Source organism: Corylus avellana, chromosome ca6, assembly GCF_901000735.1.
Source record: "Corylus avellana chromosome ca6, CavTom2PMs-1.0".
Lineage (NCBI taxonomy): Eukaryota > Viridiplantae > Streptophyta > Magnoliopsida > Fagales > Betulaceae > Corylus > Corylus avellana.
The window spans coordinates 27,237,900-27,246,505 of record NC_081546.1 but is presented as its reverse complement, the minus strand read 5'-3'; positions in this window follow the sequence as shown (position 1 = coordinate 27,246,505).

The following is an 8,606-nucleotide window of genomic DNA, read 5'->3' as shown; positions in this document are numbered from 1 at the left end:
AAACGGCGCTTTCCTTAAATTTTTCTTGAAACAAAGCTATTTTTGCTTATTTTGGGTTTTTCTTGATTAGGAAACACTAAAAAACGTCTTTTGCATAAATTTTTTAATTTTTTTTTCCTACGTTTAAGAAAAAAATAATAATTAAAGAATCTATTACTTTACTCATACTTTTTAAGTGTCAATTGGTGTTTGTGTGTTAGAGTTTTGATTATGTTAAGGCATGAGGATAAGATTATGTAAGTCAACTCTAATCCAATCAATTTAATTAAACGAGTCAGACTCTTCAACCATAATATTTTATTTTTGTGTTGAGTTTATGTAAAGTTCACGAATCATATCATAAATTGCTAATCCTAATCAAAATGCTGGTATCTCTTATAAAATCATGAAAGCAAAATGAGTGGCTTTGATCGGTTTGAGATGTTCAACAGTTTTACACAATTCGGATAGTAATGGTGAAAGAATTTCTATGAAACTTATATGCACGAATAAATAGTTGAACAATCTAAAATTTTTTTGAGTAAACAAAAATTCACATAAGCTATCTTACAATTAAGTAGAAAATTGCTAGAACATTTATAGGGGTGGGCAAATTAACCGTTACCGTTTAACCGGCCGTCTACCGGCTTCGACCGAACCGATATAAACCGTAGCCGATATGCCGATATCCTTATCGGTTAAAAAAAGTAAACCGGAATTCGGTCCGGTCCGGTCCGGTCCGGTTAAGCGGTTCTTATCGGTTAACCGGTTAACCGATAAGAAACCGGAATTTTTTTTTTTTTTTAAGTCCTAGTCCCAAAACGGCGCCGTTTAGTCTTTTAGAGAGGTTTCCAAATTCCCACAAGTGACACAGGTTTCCGAATTTGTGTAATGGTGTTGCCCATGACTTATTTTCCTTTTGCTAAGTGACTTTAATTAGTTAATACTTTGTTTATTATTCATTAATGAATTTTATTTTAATTTGAGTTTGGGTAGGTTTGATGTTTTTTTTTTAAGTGATGGCATTTGATGAGATTTCTTTGCCTTTGGTAAAAGCATTTTTCATTAACTAGTTTTGCTAGTCTAATTAGCATTCATTATGTTAATTAGTCCATTTGCTTTGAAAAAATGTATTTTATAATATTAAAAAAAAAAATGTTGAAGTGGATCAATATAAAAAAGTTTCAATTTTTAGCCCAAAAAACAAATATTTGGGTCCCAACAAAAAGTATTTGATCCCTAAAACAACTCATTTTTAATAAATTATTTTAGCCCAACAAAAAGTATTTGGGCTCTCAAAAGTCAAAAAAACTCATTTTTGGTTTTTGGCCCAACAAAATAAATCAATATAAAGCTCTCGGTTAAATCGGTTAACCGGTTTAACCGGACCGTTTAACCATGTACCGTTTTAACCGAAATTATCGGTTAAAATTCTTATTGGTTCGGTATCGGTTAATAAACTGTTTAACCGAAAATTATCGGTTAATAACCGATAAGGTCCTTAACCGGACCGTTTTGACCGATACCCAGGCCTAAAACCTAGAAGTCACAATACACCAAGCAAACGGCTACTTGTGTATCAAAATTATCTTCTGGATCGGGAGAAGTTAATCCCTTAAGTGATTGAAAGTCACAATCAATCACTCTCATTTGGCCATTAGGATTAATGTATTATGCTAACCAACGACGTTCTTTTTGGTGGTTCTTTCTATTTCAACAATACACCAAACGCTTGTTGCGGTTATAATTAGTTTTTTTTGTATGTGACGGAAGTTGTAAAGGTCTTGCTGTTCAAAATCGGAATATTTGTGCGAAACGAAATCTACCACACGCCACTACCACTCAGAACGCGCCGTCACGCGCCGGACACTCTGTCTGAGTGTGAAAATCACGCGCCACACGTGCCAGGTCTACAGTGCTGTGCCACACAGGATCCCTGCCCGCTAGTCTATCTTAGCTGCTGTGTACAGCGTCGCACTGGATCCCTGCTAGTGGGTGCACCATAGTTGTTGTGCGTGCACCACACTAGATCGTTCCCTGAGGCTGCACCTGCACCTTCGCCACACCGAATTACTACCCACAAGTTTATTTATTTAATATATATTTTTTTATTTTCCGAAAAAAAAAGAGGGAGGAGATTATGGCGTTATATTTGTGGAGAAACTGTTGCACCCACACAAAAAGAAGGTGAGTCAGCCGACAAATTTGCCAGTCAATTTGAAGATTGGGATAGTGCAAATTATCAGATTCTTTCTTGGTTTATCAATACTTCAGTTCCTTCCATCCATAGTTTGCTCCCCAAGCTTGGGAATGCAAAGGCTGCCTGTGAATTTTTAGCAAAACGATACAATTGTACTTATGATGCCTCACTTGAGTTTCAGATTGAAACTAAACTTTATCAGACACGTCAAGAGCCAGGTCAGTCTATTGCTGATTTTTATTCTCAAACTAATAGTCTTTGGGAGCAATTATCCACTGCAGATCCTCAACTGAAGCATCCTGAAGATGTAGAAATATTTGCAAAGTATAGGGATCGTCGGAAGTTTATGCATTTTATGATGGCTCTTCGTGCGGATTTTGAACCCACTCGGGCTTCTCTTTTACACCGCAATCCTCTTCCCACATTGGAAGCTACTGTAGCAGAACTTATTTCTGAAGAGACTTGACGGTCCACTATGCACTTGCAATCTCCAGATATGGCTGTCGCTTCTACACCTCAGAGTGTTCCTAAATTTCCTCCTAGACGATCCACACCACAATCTTCTTCCATGAAGTTAATTTGCAACTATTGCAAGCAGCATGGTCACTCTATTGCTAATTGCTATAAGCTCTAAAACAGACGTCAGTCATGAGCTCCTTTCCAACAAACAGCCGCAGTTGTTTCATCTGGTTCCTCTGCACCTGCATCTTACACTAAGAACGAATCTCAATCCTCTGCTCTCACTGCATCTAACGTTGAGGCACTAATCCATCAGGTTCTGTCTCGTTCCTCTACTGCCTTGTCTGTCACATCAGGTAAAAATTCATGATTCATCGACTCTGCTTGTTGTAGTCATATGACCCATGACTCCACTTTATTTTCCCAAAAGTCTGCCCTTTCTCCCAACCTTGTCATTTATACTGCCGGTGGTTCTAGGTTACCTGTTAGTCACAGTGGGTCTATTTCTTCACCTAATTTGTCTATTGATAACACATATCTTGTTCCCCAATTGTCATTAAATCTTCTTTCAGTTGGCCAACTTTGTGAACTAGGTTTGGAGTTGACATTTTCTAACAGGGGTGTTGATGTGCAGGATCCACAGACGGGTCAACTAATTGGGACCGGCCGTAAGATTGGACGTCTTTTTGAGCTTTCATTCTTGCAAACTCCTACTCACTTAGCAGCTGCTGTCAAAACACTCACTGCTTCTTCCAACTTATGGCATTCACGTTTGGGTCATGCCTCTCTACCACATGTCCAACTTTTTGCATCTCAAGGTCATATAGGATCAGTAGATGTAAAATCTTTTGATTGTGTTTCTTGTCATATTGGAAAACAAACACATTTATCTTTTAATAAAAGTGAGTCTTCATTTTCTGCACCATTTGATTTGGTTCATTCTGATATTTGGGACCCTGCCCTTGTTCCCACTAAGGGGGGATCTCGCTATTTTGTTATTTTTCTTGATGATTATTCTCATTATACTTGAATATATTTATTACAGCATCGCTCTGAACTCACTCAAGTTTATCAAAATTTTCATCAAATGGTACAAACCCAATTTTCTCGTACCATCAAAATTTTTCGTTCAGATAATGTTAGGGAATATAATGAGAAATCTTTTCAAAAAATTTTAAAACAAAATGGGACCCTCTCTCATCGCTCTTGTCCTTACACTTCTCAGCAAAATGGGCATGCAGAGCGCAAACATCGTCACATCTTAGACACTGTAAGAGCTCTTCTCATCTCTGCCTCACTTCCTGAACGCTTTTGGGGTGAGGCTGCTCTCACTGCTATTTACATGATTAATCGTGTACCTTCCCCGACTTTTCACAACCAAACTCTTTATGCGCGCTTGTATGGTAGCATACCTAACTATTCTTTGCTTCGCGTCTTTGGTTGTATTTGCTTTGTCACTCTTCCTCCACATGAGCGTACTAAACTTGAACCCCGCTTTCCCTTGTGTTGCTTCCTTGGTTATGGCATCACTCAAAAAGGTTATCGCTACTATGACCCCATTGCCCGACGACTTAGGATCTCTCACCATGTGGAGTTTTGGGAACATAAAATGTTCACTAGTCAAATGTCTTTTCCGCATTCCTCCTCTGCATATTCTCCTGTCTTCACTGACCCCTCTATTGTCTTATTTCCTAGATTATCTGCAGATAACTCAAGCTCATTGGACGAACCTTCTACGGCTGCTTCTAATTTGCCTAATTCGACTATGGATCCTCCTGCTGCATCACACACTCCTGAGCCTTCTCATGAACATTGTCGGTCTGATAGGGTAAGAGCACCACCTGCTCATCTCCATGATTATCATTGTTTTTCTGTTGTTGCTACTCTTCACGAACCTCACTCTTATCGTGAGGCTAGTGTTGACCCTCTTTGGCACAAAGCTATGTCTGATGAACTAGATGCCCTCTCTAAAACCCATACATGGGACTTGGTGGATTTGCCTCCTGGGAAGTTTGCAGTGGGATGTAAGTGGGTTTATAAAATTAAAACTCGTGCAGATGGATCTGTGGAACACTATAAGGCTCGTCTTGTTGCGAAAGGATTTACTCAGGAGTATGGTATTGACTATGAGGAGATTTTTGCTCCTGTTGCTCGATTGACCTCTGTTAGATCCTTACTTGTAGTTGCTGTTGTTCGTCATTGGCAATTATTTCAGATGGATGTTAAAAATGCATTTCTCAATGGTGATTTTACAGAAGAAGTCTATATGCACCCTCCACCTGGCTATCACCATCCGCCGCACAAAGTTTGCAGACTCCGTTGGGCACTTTATGGTCTCAAGCAGGCTCCTCGTGCTTGGTTTGCCAAGTTCAATTCTGTAGTTGCTCAACAAGGCTTTGTTTCTAGTTCTTATGACTCAGCTCTCTTTCTTTGGACTACTGATAATGGTACTATCCTTATCCTTCTTTATGTAGATGATATGATTATTACTGGTGATGACATTTCAGGCATCCGTGATCCTCAATCCTTCCTTAACCAAAATTTTGAAATGAAGGACTTGGGGACACTCAACTACTTCCTTGGTCTTGAGGTTACCTCGAGTAATGATGGTTATTATCTCTCTCAAGCCAAATATGCATCTGATCTGCTTTCCCGAGCATGTCTGACAGACAGTAAAACAGCGAGCAGCCCCCTTGAGACCAATGTCAAACTTCTAGCCATAGATGGTGAGCCTTTATCAGATGCTACTCTCTACAGGCAACTAGTAGGTAGTCTCATTTATCTTACTATTACACGGCCTGATATTGCCTATGCTATTCATTTGGTGAGTCAATTTATGAGTGCACCTCGATCTACTCATTATGTTGATGTTCTTCGCATTTTGCGCTATGTCATGGGCACTATGTTTCATGGTATTTATCTCTTGAGCTCCGAGCCTACTCTGATGTTGATTGGGCTGCTGATCCTACTGATCGTTGCTCTACCACTGGATATTGTTTCTTACTTGGCACTTCTCTAATTTCATGGTGCAGTAAGAAACAATCTATTGTTGCTAGATCTAGTACTGAAGCTGAGTATCATGCTCTTGCTGACACTACATCTGAACTTCTCTGGTTATGATGGCTTTTGTTCGACATGGGTGTTTCTTAGTCCACTAGTTCTCATATTTATTGTGACAATCAGAGTGCCATACAGATTGCTCAGAATGATGTTTTCCATGAGCGCACAAAACATATCGAGATTCATTGTCATTTCATCCACCATCATCTTCAGCAAGGTATTTTACATCTTCATTCTGTCATCTCTGCAGATCAATTGGCTGACATCTTTACCAAATCTCATCCACCGGGTCGACTCACTGATCTTATCTCCAAACTCAAGTTGACTTCGCCCCCTAGAGTTTGAGGGGGGATGTTAGAATATTATGAATCCTCTCTTTGCTTGGTCCCTACTCTTGGCTTGGTTGCCAAGTTAATTTCCTTCTAGATATTGTTTTCTTGCAAGTTACTTTATTTTGTAATTATTGTATTATTTTGTAATTATTGTATTTCCTTTCTTTTAGGGTCTCATTCAACTATAAATAGGTCATTCCATTATACAATTGAACATACATCAGAAATACAAATTTCTTCTCCACAATTATCTTTCTGTTGTCTTTTTCTACCAGACGAAAGGGTAATCTTTTGACTTTCAAAATGCTTGGTCAACTTTTTTTCTTACAAAATAGTTATCTTTTGACCACTTTTTGTTTTGTTTTGTTTTGTTTTATTTTTTATTTATTTATTTATTTATTTTCAAATTTATAAGAATACTTTTGTCTTATTGAAATTTGTTTAAGGTCATTTGTTTATTTTTGTTGGCCTTGACGAGAACATTGACATTTTTTTGATAGTTAAAAATGACATCGACACAATTGGTGGTTGGGAGGGAGGATGACATTGAGAATGAAGTGGTAGTTTTAGGGCAATATATATGTTTACTCTAATTACAATTTGACTATTCATTTTAGAATTATAATAGATCATGTGGTTAACACCTTCATTTTAGAATTATAATGCAAATCGTGTGGTTTACTCTAATTACAATTTGACTATTGCTCATAAATGGGAGTCCCTCTCTCTTGTCTTTCTACATAAGTGGGGTTTTGTCCCACATTGCTATTCTCTAACAGAATGAAATGTTTTTTCTTTATAAAAAGTGGATACATAGTATTACTCTTCACCATGTCAAACCCTCCCCCCAAAAAACTTCCTTTACTCAGGTGTCATTCTTATCAGGTGATGGCCTTTAAATTGTAGGTTTTGTCTCATTCGTTATTCCTTCTTTGTTCATTTAATTTGTTTCCCATTTGTTCTTTATTCCATTTATCCATTTGTTTCTTCTTCCGTCTTTCCATTGGTCCATTCCATTATTCCATTCCATTCATTCCATTTCCTTCATTCCATTCCATTTCTTCCCTGTGTGGTGTGGTTTATGTGGGTCCAGGTTTCTTTAATTCCTTCCATTCAGGCTTTCCTTCTTTCATTCCCTCTTCCATTTCATTCTATTTCCTTCTTTCTTCCTTCATTCTTGTTGGTTGAGTTGAATAGCCCATCTGGCAAATTCTTTAATGCTTTGTTTTGGGATCATTATTGTTTTGTATTCCTTCATTAAATGCTATTCATCATTACTTATTCATTCTCTTTGATACTGTTGGCCGTCTTCTTTCATCATTATTCTCCGACAGTCCATGACCATCTCTGGTGTTCAACTTTTTATCTTTCTTTATAGCATCCTCGCTCTTCATGTAATTCGTTCTTAGGTTTAGAACCACTTCCTATAATTGTCAAATTGAAATCTGTGATAATGTAATATGGGGTTGTGGTATGCCTGAGAATGTTTCGTCAATGAAAGTTTCTTCAAGCTAATTTTGGCATATATTTTCATAGTACTTATTTTCATATGTCCCTATTTTCATGCCATATTCTTGAATTTATAGTTCCCAAATGAGTATCTTCAACATTATATATATATATATATATATATATATATATTATCATACGGTGATGAATATGTTATCATATCATTTAAATTTTTTAAATAATGTGACTATATATAATACAACAAAATAAAAGTTGGATCGTCAAATAAATTGTTTTCATTTCATTTGAATATCTAGTAGAGTTTTAATTGTTATTTGGTTAGAAATGAGGTTTAATATTTGATGAGAGCAGCTTCTATGAGTTTGTGACACAAACTCATCATTTTGTACCATCCAATGAGAGATTTACACCTTAAATTAGTACGACTTAAGAAAAAGACAAAACAAACACACTAGATTACATCCATATATTGAAGGTGAAATTTTTTAATTTCTAGTAAATTTTGATGTGATTTGATATATTTACTTTCTTTTCTTAAGTAGTTATACTAAGTTAAGGTGTTAATCTATTATTGGAGGGCATGCACAAAATAACGAATTTATGCTAGGACCACGCAGAAATTATTCTCTTAACATGTATTGGTTGACATACTTGTTCAAGTGCACCATGCTTGTTGTATTTTGTGCAATTTTATGAATTTACCATCCAAAATCAGTCTCCTTCAATGCATAATGCATACGACGCCGTAAAAGAGTTGCCAAGAAGTTTCTCAATCTTTTTTTGATTCTTTTGACAAAACGCGTAGTTATATATATGATGATGCAACGCGGCATAGGTTTTGCCAGGAAGTTGCCCATCTTACATCCGCGTGTGGAAAATGGACTTCTCTATTCAACTTTAAAAAGAGTCCATATTTCTGAATTCTTCACCTATCTTCAATATTTATTCCATGGCCTTCCAGGGAGCCTCCTCTTCTTACTCTTCCACCCATCCATGTACTTATGATGTCTTCTTGAGTTTTAGAGGCGAAGATACTCGCAACAATTTCACTGCTCATCTATGGGCAGCTTTGCGTCAAAAGGGAATCAACACCTTTATGGATGACA